Below are 17,119 nucleotides of genomic sequence, written 5' to 3'. Positions count from 1 at the left end.
TCATATCCACGTGACTTGTCGAGAGAGAGACACTTCAGCTTTGAAAAAAATTCCAATCCAGTAAGTTGCTCTTCATAGACATTCATTCGATCAAGTTTGAAAGGTTTAGCATGAATACCATAGTGAAAATAGTGTAGAATAGTTTCTCTAAACTTTCCACGTGTCAAAACTTACTTTTTCACGTTCTCAATATATATGCGTCCATGTTCGCGATAAATCTCACACAATTCCAGTTGGGTTGGACTACAACACTATTGGCGCCACGAAATACAAGCACGCGATCGACGACATGTCCTAACTCGTTCACACATTTAAAAGTCCACACAGTTGCTTATCCCTCTCATGGAGGTATTCCTATATAATATTACCTCCGTGTTCTTATTGTTGTCAAACCACTTATCATATTGAGCTGTTTTATGTCGCTTTAGTTTCTTCTGTGGAGTGGGTTTCAAACATTATACCAGGTAGAATTTTAATCACGCTTGTGTACATGTAATTGTAGCATGCTACGAACGGGCAATTTGTGCTTTGTACCTTTTGTGATCTCGATAGAAATCAGAGTATTGTATGTCATTTTGTTGTGTTCTTTATGGCGTTGGTATCCGACAAAGCCAAAATACTGTATAAATGGACACTCACTCACACACGAACTCAGACACAAGATACACAGCCAGAGACAGACTCTCACAGGCAGACTCACTCACAGGCAGACTTACGGGCACACTCTCTGGGAGATACTCTGATCACGGTCACTCAATTTATTTTGGAGAGAAAATGCTCTGAGGTATCAGCGGCTGTAACGTGAGGCCTAGCCATGGTTCTGTATTCAATGAATACGTTCAAGTTCTACAGCATCACTCGTCAATGTCAGCGTCTTCCTTATATTTCCAATAGAACTACGACACGTGTAAATATTGTAGCAAAATGTCTTTGTTCTTCAAAAATTTGTTTTGCTACTGTTGGTCTTCTGCCATCGGCAGATATGACAGGTTTCATATCGTTCAAAGGGGCATTTGACTTTTTAAGGGAAAGGAAGTATTAGTGTCAAACTTATCCGCGCTGAAAGTAATATGACATATCAAATCAATTCCAGCAATTGTTTTCATTCAAGGCAATTATGTCACCAGGTCCAAGAAACAATACAAAAATACCAAAACAGAAAATTACCCCACTGACAAAATCAATAAAATGCAATCTCGAACCACAAGTTAAGGTTCCAAGACAAGAAACTGACCTTTTTAGGCTAACAATTCTCTAGTGCTTAAGAAGCTCAGAACCCCCATGAATTATATAGTTTCGGAAAGCCTAGATATAAGGGAACATTTTGGTTACCCTAGTGTCACAATTGTTTACATAACTATCATGTGACAGGTTATTTGCATAACCTTTGTGTGAGTGCAAGCTGTACTATGGATCTTCCAAACTCTGTCTCAGAATGTTTTTAAACCTTCTTAAACAATTTTTATGGCAGAAAAACTTTCAGAGCGGTGAATTTTACCCTAATTGATTTCTTTAAAATTGTGCTCAAAAAAATCTAAGCAAGATATAAAACATCTGAGACACACTCTGGAATAGACTTGGTTCAAGTCGGTGAATTTAAAAAAAATAAAAGCATTTATAATAGTTTCTCTTGTGTTTCTCCTATTTCGTACAAACCTATCCGGAATTTGGCAGCACACGCCAGGTTTTCCAAGCGATTGAATGCGTCACGTTTGAGTCTGCGCAGTAGTGAGTTAGTTTCTGCCGGTGTGATTCCGAGTGAAACTCCGCTGTACAGCGTTCACTTCACTCCACTCATCGCGTTCACCCTACTCATCGCGTCCACTCACGCGCGCGTTTCACATGAAAGCAGAGTACAAATCATTGCGTTCACTCCACTCAAACATTCACAAATCACAGACTTGAACCAAGTCTAACTCTTGAAGAGCGTTGTGACAGCTTGCATTCAAGCAACTTTGAGTCAGATATTTTGAAGTATTGAGACAAAACATACGGAAAACTGATTTTTGAAAGGTTATGCAAATTACCTGTCACGTGATAGTTATGTAAACAATGGTGACACTGTGGTTAACAAAATGTTTCCTTATATCTAGCCCTCCAGAAAATGTACAATTAACGGGGGTTCTGATCTTATTAACTACTAGAGAATTGTTAGATTAAAACGGTCAATGTTTTGTCTTGGAACCTGAAGTGGTGGTACCGGGTCTGGAATTGGTAAGAGTATACCCTGCTTGCATGCTACACCCGTCAAGATTGAACTAAAGTAACACAAGTATTTGTACGGCAATTCAGGTGGCTGCCAATTTGAATGACTGTTGTACGTCAAAGTCAGGAATACTGTCTCTTATCATCTGAGTTACAAACGTGTTATATTTTGATATAAGATCCCCACATCTATCATATAACTTATTGAATGATCTAGCCAACCTATTTTGTGAAAATCCCTGTCTCACTAACTTTAAGACTAAAAAGCTACTGGCAATGTATTTTTAAGGGTTGAAAATGTTAATGTTGAATATGCGCATTCAAAACTTAGAGAATTTACAGTTTCTGCAGACATTTACCTAATTTTTGAGCAAACCTACATTTCAAAGCCATTCTTGAATCAAAATGAAGCATAGTACTTACATCGGCTTGGACATCCGTGTTCGGCCACTTATGAATATTTGCAACAACAAAATCAAACATTTATTTAGTCATAAGCTGTTACTAAATAAAACATAAAACCTTGAATGACAAAGATCGGACCAGAAAAGGAGACGGAATTTTAAACTCTTACATTTTCCAATTTTATCTGCTAAACTTCCGAATGTTCCTTAGTTTTAGATTTTGACACACTTTGCGAATAAAAACACTGCTATTATGTTTTTCATTGCTACTAATAGTAGCGCTATTCCTTTTGTAAGAATTGTTGCGTATTGAATAGAAAATTGTGTATTTTTGGATTATGTGAGGCAAAACTTGATCTCAGTTTACATAGCACGGTGATCTCAGTTTACATAGCTCGGAGACATGGATCCCTGAAAAACTGAGTAAACATACATGAAAATGGTTTCACTCAGAGAAGTTCTGCGTAGACTATCCTAAAAAACATGCCAGTGCCACGGTCGGGTAGAGTAATCGTGCCAGTGCAAAGTGTAATCTGCTCAGAAGACAGTACTACAGAAAATAGCAATTGATACAGTCGCAAAGTCGATGCTATGATAGTGAGAGCCAAGACTAGCATACATACGTTATTCAAGTACGGTAAAACATTGTAATAATAATAATAATAAGCTTTATTTCAGGATATCATACCAAAAAAGTACACAATCCCATAGACTTTTAAAAAAACACAACACACAGAAAGAGATGTTAGACGGTAGTAAAAAAGAGCTAAAAGTATTAAAAATACATCAGTTGCCTATACGTCAGATATATTTTAGAATGCAATAGAGCATCCGACTTGAGGACGGTTAAAATAATGGCATTATGATGGTCGTTAAGACGCTCATAGAAATTGTACATCGATTTACGTCTGAGAGCTTCAAATGTCGGTATACTATTGAAAACAAACATAGCACTGGCACTGCAGTCACGAGCATAGCCCATAATAATTCGGAGAGCGTTATTGTAAGCTACCAGGAGTGAATTCAGTTTTTTCTTGGTGTAAGAAGACCAGAGACTCGAACAATACATATTGGTACAGAAACTTCGGAACAAAAACAGTTTAACATGATCTGAACAGTAAGAAAATTTACGAATCAAGGTATTTGCGCGGATATAAAGGCTCCTAGTTTGCCGCATAATTGCTTGGTCATCAAAGAAGTCATCAGTCATGTCATAACCCAAATACACATGGTGTTGCACAACTTGTAGTTGGCTGGTTCCGATTTTTACCAAAGGGAGCTTCTCTAATTTGACTGAACTCTTACGCGGTATAAAATACATAGATTTCATTTTATGATAGATAATGTCATGCTGGATACCATATTTCTCACAGATTGCGACTAACTCACGTAAACCTTTGATAGATGGGCATAGAAGTGACAGGTCATCAGCGTACATGAGGTGGTTTATCATTTGTCCCCTTATATTACAACCCTTTTTGATGATTTAAGACGAGTGCTCAGCTCATCCATGTAGACATTAAATAACAAAGGCGAAAGGATACTTCCTTGACGGACACCGTTCTTTACATTGAACAAAGAGGATTTCACAGTACCCCATAGGACGAAAAATTTCTGTGTCCGGTACCAAACAAGCAAGATACGTATCACATACCACGGAACACCTCTGTCAATAAGCTTCTTAAAAAGGGTCCAGTGGTTCACGCGGTCAAAGGCTTTCGTTGCGTCAAGGAAGCAGACAAATATCGGACTGTTGTACGTCTTATAGTAGTTGATAACTTCTTTCAGAATGTAAATACAGAGATCAGTTGAGTGCCCCTGTTTGAACCCAAATTGAAAGTCTTCTGTATACAGATAACGTTTACAACGATTAAGAATGATAATTTCCACAATTTTGGAGGAAGAAGTTGAGATTGCTATAGGTCTATAATTATCTTTACTGGTTAGATCACCCGTTTTATCCTTGACTAAGGGAACAATAATTGTTTTCATAAAGTCATCAGGTAAATAGCCATGAGATAAAAATGCAGAATAAACTAAAGCTAACAAGACATGAAGTCTGTTACTTGCAAATTTATAGTGTTCGCAAGATAAATCGTCGGCACCAGCAGCCTTTCCAGATGGCAGACTACTGATCGCATCGCTGATTTCTTGAACACGTACTATAGGAATTTCATCTGAAGTGTCAGGTGAGTTGATGAATGATTTAACATAGTCTTCATGAACATTATTGTTTACAGACGATAATAGTGACACGTAATGCTCCCTCCACATATATGCAATGTTATCCTGGCCAGAGCAACCGCCAACGGTCGACGATAAGGGTGTTGAAGTTTTGTTGATGACACGCACCTTATTCCAGATACATTTAACGTAAAACTTATGTGCATCTCGGGACTGTCTGCGCAACACATAGGTAGAAGTGAAGTGAAACAGTTATTTTAACATGTTAACAAACTCTGCCATTCGTATAAATAATAAGCTTATCATCACTGGAGGTACACCTGAAGTCCTGTAGTTCTATCGACCACAAACACACAAAATCTGTTCATTCTTTCCAGTCGATCGCGATCAAAGTAACACCACAGTTGCCAACTACAGTGCAAAGCAGGAAGCACAAAGTGCATCGAGCAGATGCATCATTCACTGTGACTTGGCCTCTACATATTGTCGATCGTTTTACACAGATATTGCTGACCCGAAAGTGATGAGTGCTGTATAATATGGGGTAATGCAACCAAAGATAACAAAATCATTGATAAAGATTTCGTTCTCCAGGAACGAGCATTACGTACACTTTTTGGACTTCCCTTTGATTTTCCGTCGGAAGATTTATTGTCATCTCTTAATGTTATGCCAACTAGACAGTTTATTTTTTTACTTTATGGCAATTTAAATGTGTAAATGTATGAATAGAATTTGTCCACAATATTTATTCAGCTTAATATTTACTCTAAACTGCAGCGTCCATGGCCATTAATACAGGGTCTGCATGTTGCCAGGACTCTTATGCGTCGAGATGTATTTCAAAAGCTGGTCAACGTATAATTTCGCTTCCGACGGTCTAAAGTATTGAATGACTTAGCTACAAATATCAAATAAAGTACTAGTCTTCATACCTTCAAATGTAACTTCAAAGATTATATCAGAAGGAATATGTTTCTGTAGTTTTTGTACGTATTTCTGTGATCTGTAGGTATTCAGATTGTTTTTGCTGAGTGGGGCCCGATGATAATTAGTGTATATAAACTCGGCCGCTCAACAAAAGTGTAAAAACAGGTTAAGGTATACGCTACGTTTATCCGAAGCACGAGCAATACACAGTACAGTCAATCCGTGTTAAGTGCCCTTTTCCTGAGAATCCGAACTCTTTTGCCCTTTTAGGTAGCCTACAGTTGGCTATATGAATATCAAAATAGCTATACGAAAAATGAGCTATGGCTTCTGATATCCAGTGACATCGGTAAATGTTTTGCAATTTGTTTCTCTGGTACCAAACTTTGCACGATAACTCCTGTTTAATATGCTTGATTAGGAGAGAGAAAAGTTGAATATTAAATCAAGGAAAGTTTGAGCAAAAGTTTAAGCTTTCACTTTCAAGGTACATACTATCTTAGGGTAAAATGCACCTTGGCAAAATATTCTGGCACAGTCCAATTTGTCCTATTCTTTGCTTGTATGCTACTTGTGCTGACTCATAATTAAGCTTATGGGGTAAAAGAAAATTCTCAAAGCGTTCTGTGTATATTAAAGTGAACATTTTAAGTTTCCTAATATAATTTTAGCGGCGAGACGGCCTGTTTAAGTTTCAAATACATGTACATTTAGGCAAAATTGCTTCTGTAATCTTAAACTGTGCAGGGTTACCAGTTGAAACAGACGAGCTTTAACGTTTTAACCCTTTGAGCGCCAAAGTCAATTTTTGTCACCTCTATAAAACACACCTCTGTCAGTTTTATTCACATTTTTGACAATTTCTTTTATAAAAAAAAAGTTACCAAATATAATGCCATATCCATTTGGTCCTAAATTATCAAAACAATTAAAGAAATTTTTTTTAAAAATTGGTAAAATGTTGCACTAAATTTTTGGCGGGAAAAAATACAGCACTCGAAGGGTTAAGTAAATTAATGGTTCTACTCCGGAATAAAAAGGACGCGATGCGTACGCCGTTCTACATACTCAGAACGCCAAATAATCACGTGATGCCGGTACAAACAAACCCACATGTGTACTGAACGCGTATGGAAATACACGTACGTCTGTGCGCGTTTGCGCACATGGCTTTGTTTGTACCGTGGTCGATTCGAATTCCGGGTTTGGTAAATTAATTGCCACAGCATTCTGACTGACGGGAAATTGAACACTGAGCCTCTGTAAAACCATGTTGCCGGCGGCATTCGATCAGTATTTGTTTTATATTGTAAAAAAAATTGATCTCTTAACATTAAAACTCTTCTTCAGAGCAAATTTTTATTTTAGAAGAAATACCGAAGATCACAGGATTTTTTTTCTTGACATCGTTAACACAGTACAATACTTTCCTTGGTAAACTTTTCGATTATTTAAATAATGCGATCAATATTTGCGTGTGCTTTGCATAAAGACTTTTCTTTCATTATTGACATATTGTCGTGTGTTACATTGTAAGCCTATTACGAACTGAAGTATTCACTTTGATAGGAGAGAGATAGCAAGAAGCTGCTTGCTGTAAACTCTGGCAGCGAATCACATCGCTATATCACTATTACGGAAACAAGATATTGCTTTACGACGATGAAAATAATGCCGTATCTTTCATCGATGACAGCGGTCCTGATCCTGCTGAGTCGATGCTACAACTTCAGTATCGCCACGGGTCATTTAGGAAGAACTTAGTTTGAAAATGAGTACTTGTTCGAGCCTTCTTTAACGTCCTTTTTTTTCAAAGTCATTCCAGTCTGTCGTTGACATCTACATTTATATTCCAACCGATGCCCTTTGATTATAGTTTCAGCTACTTTTATTTCCAAAGAAAACCTGTTACTCTCACTGTAGCTCCGAAGAAAGTAAGCTTAATACGTTCAAGTGTGGCATCTTTAAAATACAATTTTAAACATAGCAGACATGTTTCGTTCAGAGCATAAATTATATGCGTGTATATGTGCTGTTATATGTAACTATATTTTTAGTGTTTATCTTCTGTCTTGCTACTTCATGTTATGTCTGTTATCTTTACTTTGTACTGTCATATCATATCCTTTTATGTTATGTTTTTTTATTCTATAGTGTTAATGCATTGTGAAATACGTGTAAATTGTTTTAGTTTGTGTGTATAGGAAGCTGAATGCCTAAATATTAACAAAAACAATAATGCTTTAGTCTTAACACAGGTTCATTATTTTATGCATGTGTATTCAGCTTGTACAGGTGGTCGGGTAGCATACGAAGGATGGTGCTTTGAGTATTCCACTTCTCAGGATATATATTTCGACTCTCGAATAGCGTGTTTGGCGGCCTTGGGAGATGTTCTAATAATAGAGAAAAACACCGATCAGGTGTTTCTGGCTGGTATTCTTGATCAAAGCTACAGCTACTGGGTCGGTCTATATGACAGCCTTCGAACTGGCGTTTACGAATTGGTCGATGACAGATTAGTGTCAACCACTGGACATGCGAGCTGGGCACCTGGGCAACCTGGGCCAGAGAGATGTGTACTATTGGACAACAATGTCAGTTTCAACTGGGTGACACAAGATTGCGTTACTGAACTTCATGCTCGGATTTGCAGGGTTCCAGGTAGGTATAGAGAATACAAGACGTTTTCGAACACGTTTGTCCTCCCTGAAATGCAGTCTTGGACATAAAAAGATCTTGAAAAGTATCAAAATGCAGATACAGCATGTTTCTTTTGCGATTTCATTTATCGTTAATCTTTTAATACAATAATTGCATGAATCTTACTGTATTGCATTGTGATCACAACCAGTCTACCTTCCTGTGGGACAATTAGTATAACGCAACTGCATTACAAACTGTTGCCAGCTCCGGCTATTTTCAATAGTCCAAATTGAAACGTTGTTGAATGTAACAAAATTAAAAGGTTATCTCAGATGCACACATTAAAAGGACAACCGATTTCTATTATCAACACAGGGCAACCTACGACACCAGGGGCTGTAGTACCAACTACTGCTGCCATCACAACAAATTTACCAACTACTGATTTGACCACAACGGGACAAATAACGACCACTTTTACCACAACGGGACCAATAACGACCACCGTTACAACCAGGGATCCAACAACGATTAGTGTTACTACAACAGATCAAACAACTGCAACAACGACATCTTTCTCCCCTTATGAGTCACCAACGACCACTATAATCACTGTTGAGCAACCAACAACCTTTAACACTAATATTCCACCAACCACCGTTGTCACTAGTGCAGAGGCGCCAACTACCACTGTTGCTACCGCCGACATACCAAATACATCCAGTACCAAAACGGAGCCATCGGATACCGATGTCGCCACTCAGCAATCAACACGTGCACGTACAATAACTGTAGAAGCAGGAACAACAACCAAAACGTCCGTAGGAGGAGTACTCTTAACGCACGATACACTGTCAAGAGATAATAAACCTGGAACAAACGAAATCATTCGTAACTTGCCATCGTATATCTTTTCATCTTAAAAAGTTTGTTGATTGCAGTAGGAGCGGGTCTAACAATTCTAGACTGCTGTATTATCGCTGCCATAAGACAAAAACGAAATCAGGAGAAAAAGGAAAAGGAGAAGCAACTGGAAAGAGAAATAAATAGCTTCGTCGAGAGTCAGAGTCTGCATTGTGATCGACATTCATTGTATTAGATAACGATGTATTCATTCAAAACTGAGGTTAAATTTTTACGGCTCAATAATTACGAGAAGGGTCAAAGCACAGTCCCTGCAAATAGTGAAGGGACTGTGGTAAAAGAATTCGGTACCCTTTTCTTTCATACTTCGCCTGCGTGTCCGTGATTCCTCTACCATAGAAATAATTTTGGTTCCGAGCCTTAGATTGTTTAACTCACTTCCTTATCTATCTATCTATCTATCTATCTATCTATCTATCTATCTATCTATCTATCTATCTATCTATCTATCTATCTATCTATCTATCTATCTATCTATCTGTCTGTCTGTCTGTCTATCTATCTGTCTGTCTGTCTGTCTACCTAATATGTATATCTATCTATTTATTTATCTCTCTGTCTCTCTGCGTATCCATCTAGCTAGCTATCAATAGATGCTTACATATTCTATTTATTAGTCCCCGCGGACGAAGTCCGGTGGGGACTTATAGATTGGGTCCCGTGCGTCCGTGCGTCCGTGCGTCCGCAGCCGTTTCTCAGACACTGCTGAACCAATTTTGTTCAAACTTGGCACAAAGGCATAGTACTATGACCAACAGATGCATATCGATTTATTTTGTGATACGATTCAATATGGCCGCATGGTGGCCATATTTTTTTGCGATTTTTCATGTCTTTGAACCATAACTCAAACATCCTTGAACCGATTCTGTTCAAACTTGGCACAAAGGCATAACACTATGGCCTACATATGCTTGTCGAATTATATTGCGATACAATCCAATATGGGCGTGAGGCGGCCATTTTGTTTGCGATTTTTCGTGTCTTTGAACCATAACTCAAACATCCTTGAACCGATTCTGTTCAAACTTGGCACAAAGGCATAACACTGTGACCTACATATGCATGTAGAATGATATTGCAATACAATCCAATATGGGCGTGAGGCGGCCACTTTGTTTGCAATTTTTCGTGTCTTTGAACCATAACTCAAACATCCTTGAACCGATTCTGTTCAAACTTGTCACAAAGGCATAACACTATGGCCTACAGATGCACATCGATTTATTATGCGATACGATCCAATATGGCCGCAAGGTGGACATATTTTTGCGCGATTTTTCATGTCTTTGAACCATAACTTAAACATCCTTGAACCGATTCTGTTCAAACTTGGCACAAAGGCATAACACTATGGCCTACATATGCTTGTCGAATTATATTGCGATACAATCCAATATGGGCGTGAGGCGGCCATTTTGTTTGCGATTTTTCGTGTCATTGAAACATAACTCAAACATCCTTGAACCGATTCTGTTCAAACTTGGCACAAAGGCATAACACTGTGACCTACATATGCATGTAGAATGATATTGCAATACAATCCAATATGGGCGTGAGGCGGCCACTTTGTTTGCAATTTTTCGTGTCTTTGAACCATAACTCAAACATCCTTGAACCGATTCTGTTCAAACTTGGCACAAAGACAAAGCACTATGGCATACATATACATGTATCAATTAACCTTGCGATAGGCGCCAATGGCTGCAGAACTGCCATTCTGTTGGAATTTTGCATGTCTTTGAAGCTTAATTCAAAGGTCATTACACCGATTTTGTCCAACTTGGCACAAAGATCATGCACTATGGCATACATATACATGTCAATGTACTTCGTGACATGTTCCAATAGGTTGCCAGATTGTCATTTTTTCCCCAACATGAGGACAAATGCAAGACGATTTGACCGGTTAAGAAGGGCCTGACTACGCAGTTTCTGCGTAGTGAAGCTTCATTACGTATTCATGGTGACCCCTGGCCAGCTGTCAATAACTTTGGGGGCTTTTGTCTTTTGGCCTGCTTTGCATATGCGTCGTTGGACACGACCTGCCAATCACCCAGGTAGTCAATTAAACTATTAATTGACTGTTTGCCGACCCAATTAACACTATCCAGCAGTATCAGTCATATTTTAATCGCGTGGCCCGGGTGGGCACAACGTAGGAACGCGTGTATTTCTATGTGTACGTTTCACTTGTGGTGTTGTTTGTATCATCGTGCGTTTAAAGTCCTTGTTTCACCTACAGTATTACCTTCAAGGTGACAGGCTTACTATTAATGTTCAGTATCATTGCACCGAGTTCTGCCCACGGTGAAAACCACCTGTTTTGCCTACTAATTACTGCCCGTCGCTGCCCGTCCTGAATGTAGCCTATCTATAGCTACAGTAATCAGTCAATATATAATACCCCGCGCCTTATACTTTTTATATAAACCACAGTCCCTCTATCCACGAGGGACTGTGTATAAACTTATAAAATCATAGTCCGAGCCGTAAAATTGTTGACGTTCGATCCGATATACAGGCTGATCGTTGAATCGCACCGGCGCATCCATGTTTACTTGCCCCATAAGCTTACTACTCTGCAAAGTGTGGATAGATGGAATTCCTGGGCCAAAAATGAACACGGGGGCGAAACTTTTTTTGAACCCATGTGAAAACATAAATCATTTATCAGTTTTGATATATACTCCTAAATTGTAAGTTTGATTGTAAAATGGAGACCTCATTCAAGGGCTATGCAGACCGTCCATGTACGCACACACAGTGACAAGAAGGCAGCAAACACTTCTCACCAAGCACATCGAATCGGCGAAAAGAAGCATAAAAAAGCTAGGCTTATCGCCAAAACAAACGCGCCAAGCGCTAACAAAAACCCATACCAAGCGGCCCTTTTCAGGGCCACCAAATACTCCAAAAAGAGAACTACCAAAAAAAACCATAAAATTACATAGAACACACAAACACTTAAAAGAAATAACAAAATCGTACACATAACAAACAACTGTAACACAACATTAAATACAAAATAAACAATCACCGTAACGTAACAGAAAAATGGCCGTGGAAATAAATCAGCTATTTCCAAAGAAAAGCCGACAGCAACATGAAATTCAACAACAACCTATCATCGCTCATGCTCAAACTATGAAACTAGTACTAGGCAAAAGCCTTAAAATTAATTCGGACACCAACAAAACCAAACAGAATAAAACCACCTCAGGATTTCAACAAATAAAGTCGTAAAATGTGACTACGCTACATCGTGAGACACAAACAATCGCAACAACACCAATTCAAAGAAAAGTCAAATTGGGCTCCACGAACAACAAAAAACAAAAACTTGAAAGCTATCTGAAGCTGCTAAACTCGCACTTCTAGAGATACCCTTTCAAACAAGGAAACAAAACATGTCGCGCGCTAAAAGAATCGCGATAAACCAGCTTGCAAACAATAGACAAATTCCGGAAAAAAACCTTCGACAAGGGTCGGGTTTTCGTCATTGTCAACACAAACGATTACGTACTCGAATGCGAAAGGCAATTACGCAACACTCAGTATTATACACAACAAGCCAGAACAAACAGTAAACAAAGTAAACGAACTATTAATCAAAATGTACGAGAACAAGCACATCAACCAGGATACTTGTAAGTATCTAAACATAAAATCCGTACCCCGCAGTGGTACTTATTGCCAAAAATTCAAAAACCTCCGCAAAAATCTAAAAGACACACCAGTCAAAACAAAATTTACCGAAGTAAAGAAACATAGAACAAACAAACCGAACCACCAAACGGACTCACAACGTGACCAAAAATTAATATACTTGCCTCGCTAATCGAAAAGCAAGACCACTAAAATGCATTAAAATAAATTTTCACAAACACAAACTAAGGAATGAATCTACACTGCGACTGATGAGAAACCACACTCGGGTTTCGAAACGCGAGCGTCAAAGGGCGACTCTATCAACTTTTGTAACAACATAGGTCCGGCTGCGTCTCGCCATAAGCTTTCCCCACACAAACAAAACATTACCGTACACACTAATCCAAACTTCTCTACAAATATCCAAAGCGAAACAAACATTTTTATTAACACACACAATGGGATAAGAATGTAGGAACACATTTTCGAAAATGAATCAAACACAAACTCGACACAAAAACATTTAGAATAGTTAGGTGGGGAGCCTCTTTCACATTTTTTTACATCTCGCTCTACTGTCTATGATTCTAAAAATAAAGTCATCTGCCACTTTTTCTGTATACGCGGTTTGGCAAAACTCATCTCTTCAATCGAAAGTCGGGTGATTCCATGGTTCTTTGGGGCACTTAAGTGTACGTCGAGCTTAAGGAATGTGGTTACATTCGATTTCTCCTAGGGCAAATGCACGTAATTCATGCTGTTGGAAATACTGGCCGCTCATAAACAAGACAATAAACTCAATATCTGTGAATCTTTACTTTATTGTCAAAGTACCACCGACACCCACAAAAAACCAAATGGTTCAGTCCAGGTATTTGCAACTCTGCCATCCGACTGGTCAACAGGAAATCAACCATAGGTGTCTTTTGGCACGCGTATACGCCAGTCACCTCGGCGACGGTAATCTGCACCACTTATCACCATCGGGAAAGGTACTCCTCCCCCTATACCACTGGCGATCCCGCCCTCAAGGCAATACGTCATTCGACCAAGCATTGTTATTGTAATTTCCTGCATAAAATTAACAGCGAGGTCAACCGGTCAAAACGTCTTGGCATTTTCTGGCATGATATTGCTGCCAGATGGTCATTTTTGGATTTCTTCATGTCTTTGATGCTTAATCATATGCAAATATTCCTTATCCAATGTTGTTGAGACTTGGTACAAAGATAAAGTATTATGGCCTACATATGCACGTCTACTAATATTGTGCAATGATCAATATGGTCAATAGACAGCCGTTTGATTTCAATTTGGTGTGATTTTTTTATATCTTTGAAACATAAACAAAGGTCACTGTCCTTCGATGGACTGATTTTGTTTAAACGTGATATGGCTGCATTCTTGTGCACATTATTTGTTTCATTATATGATCCGAAATGGCTGATTACAACAACATACCCGATCCAATACCATTTCTTAAATTTCACCAAACCATGTGACACTGTATAGTATGTGCCATCATGACACTAGAGGCAGTGAGGGCATCGTTATGTGTGATGTAATCAAAAGTTCCTTCAGTGGTCATTACCGACAGAGATTGGTCAATTTTATTGAACGTTCCTCAGATTACTTTATTATGCAAGTCACAGGCCTGATGCACCCAATGCATCAATGTCATTCCACAGCTACCTAGACCACAGCTACCTAGACACCAAAGATTATAACAAAATGGACAAGAGGGAACTGTGTCATCAACGATGACTTGTTCATTCATTTTCGGGGAGGGGGTCCAGTAGCTCAATCGAGATATTACCAATATATCTACAGATAATAATAAAAATAGGTGATAGGCCCCATGCAAATCTTTATATAAAAGACAAGAAGGTACAGGCACATCATGGCTAAAGATACAAACCAGACATGAACTGAAAATGCTCACGCGTTTTCAAAGATATTGCATTTGTCTGTAAATTTAAACTTTTGCCAATAGTTTTAAAGTTTTTTAGCTGTGATGATCAAGATCATGGACATTATCATGACAGACCAATGACAACGGCCTTTTTATTTACAAATATGAATTCGGTGGAAAAAATGCTGAATGTCTTTGGCTTCTGGCATTGTATCAGCATTTACATAACAAGTGCAATTGATTGGTACAGTGCTTCACACTGTATAGGCCAAAGTGATATCACCATAAAGTAATGAAAAGCCATATACGCATTCTTTCAGAAAACCATTTTTATTTTTTAAGAACTCAAGTAAAAGATAAACAACATGGCTATTTTGATAAATCTTTCAAGAAAATAGATTAAAATGAGCCATTGAGAAGGACATAGTTTAAATAGCAATAGAGAGTTAGTATGAGTAGTACGGAGAAATAATGGAGTGTTTTTGTGTAAGAGTAGTAAGGAGAAATTCCTCTGTATGAAAGTGGCTAACCAGTACTGGTCTTGCAAAGTGCCCTTGCTGAGTAATCCTTAAGTGTAATTGACATCACTGCAGAAATCTTTCAATTTTTTTCTTTACAGTTGATTGTGAGATCATACCATTCAGTGCAAGGGGTGGTAAGCTGTCAAACTGTGAGCGTTTGGCGAGATTATTGTACCATCTCTCGGACTGAATGGTATGAACTCAATGTCAAGCTGGCGACGTCCTCGAAGCCCGGTGTCTTCAGTGTTTCAAAACGGCTGGAGAAAACATCAGGTTAACGTCAAATCAATGATATTTTGGGTTGGCTGGGCATGAAATAAACTGAACCTGTTTGTCCCACTTTTCCTCGGGCAGTTCTCAGGCAGCTACGGGTAGTCACGGGCAGTAATTAGTATGACCGCAGTTTTTGATTTAATTCTATTTTACAATGCAATCCAAATTGGTTTGTGGTCACTATAGTATGACTCAAGTACACCACTTTGCATGCAATGGATGTTAGTGTAAATGTGATCAAGGCATGATCCATAGTCTGTTGTTGACTCCTCAATAACTTGTGTGTAGTTGAAGTGCTTTGTCATAAGTTCAGATAGTTGTCTTGTAGATTGTGTTTGCTTTGTAAGTCAACATTGAAATCACCAATGATCACGGTTGGTAGATTGTACTCAAGTGTATGGATGAGCTGAAGAAGAGCATGTTGTAAGTTTGATGTAGGTGATGATGGTGGATTGTAAACACCAACAATTTGAACTAAACCAAATGTTGTTTTGTGTATTGCAATTAAGAAATCTGTATTAAAACAATGCAGTGTCTGTGGGGTAGCTTCAAGAGTGTTTTCTTTGCTGTACATAACCATACCATGATATGGTCTGGTGTTGTTTTGACGGTTTTATCATCCTGTCTGAAAAGGTTGAAGTCTGCTATTTTGAAGTCATCATTGTGATCGCCGGTTTGTAGTCTTGATTCACTGCAAATTAGTACATCAGCTGAAGTTAAGCTGAAATCACTAGCAACATCTTGAAAATGGCAATGAAGAGATCTCACATTTTGATAAGTAATAATGAATCTGTTCGATATAATATATGGTAATGTGAAACAGAGTTGTAGCATGGAATGGGTTCTCATGCGTTGCATCTCTTGTGTAACATCAGTGCTAACTGATATTTGATTTTCTTGTAATGTGGTTATGTTGAGACCTGTAAGTTTAGTCACTCTGCTTAAAGCAACATAGTGTACATGACACTGATTTCTCTTGTTTGCTGTACTGAAGTCCACAACCACATTGTTAAGTGTATCACCTTGACAACGATGTATTGTTTTGGCACTAGCTGGTCTGAGTGGAAATTGTTTTCTCACAACTTCTGCATTTTTGTGTCTTCCCACTCTAAATTGCCGTGATATCTGTAAAACTGGCGTCCATCTGTGAGATACTTTGTCATGTATTAAATGCCGTTTTTCACGTCGCAGGTTTTTGCCAACACAATCGTCATCAAATAAAATCCATAGAATAGTAACATGATGCAAATCAGGTCCATCGATGTATTTGATTACTCCTGGAGTACCATTTATCAATCCATCATTTACAGACAGATTAATGCAAAGCTCAATACGCTGATTTGTTCCAATTGATAATTAGAAACTAACCCCATTGTTTTTTGAGCAGGAAGCATGACAACAATACCTAATGTTTTGTGTTTTATGATCTCAGAGACATCGCCAATGACTGTATCAGTAGCAGGTATACA

This window comes from Ptychodera flava, chromosome 12, assembly GCF_041260155.1.
Source record: "Ptychodera flava strain L36383 chromosome 12, AS_Pfla_20210202, whole genome shotgun sequence".
Lineage (NCBI taxonomy): Eukaryota > Metazoa > Hemichordata > Enteropneusta > Ptychoderidae > Ptychodera > Ptychodera flava.
This window is presented reverse-complemented; position numbering follows the sequence as displayed.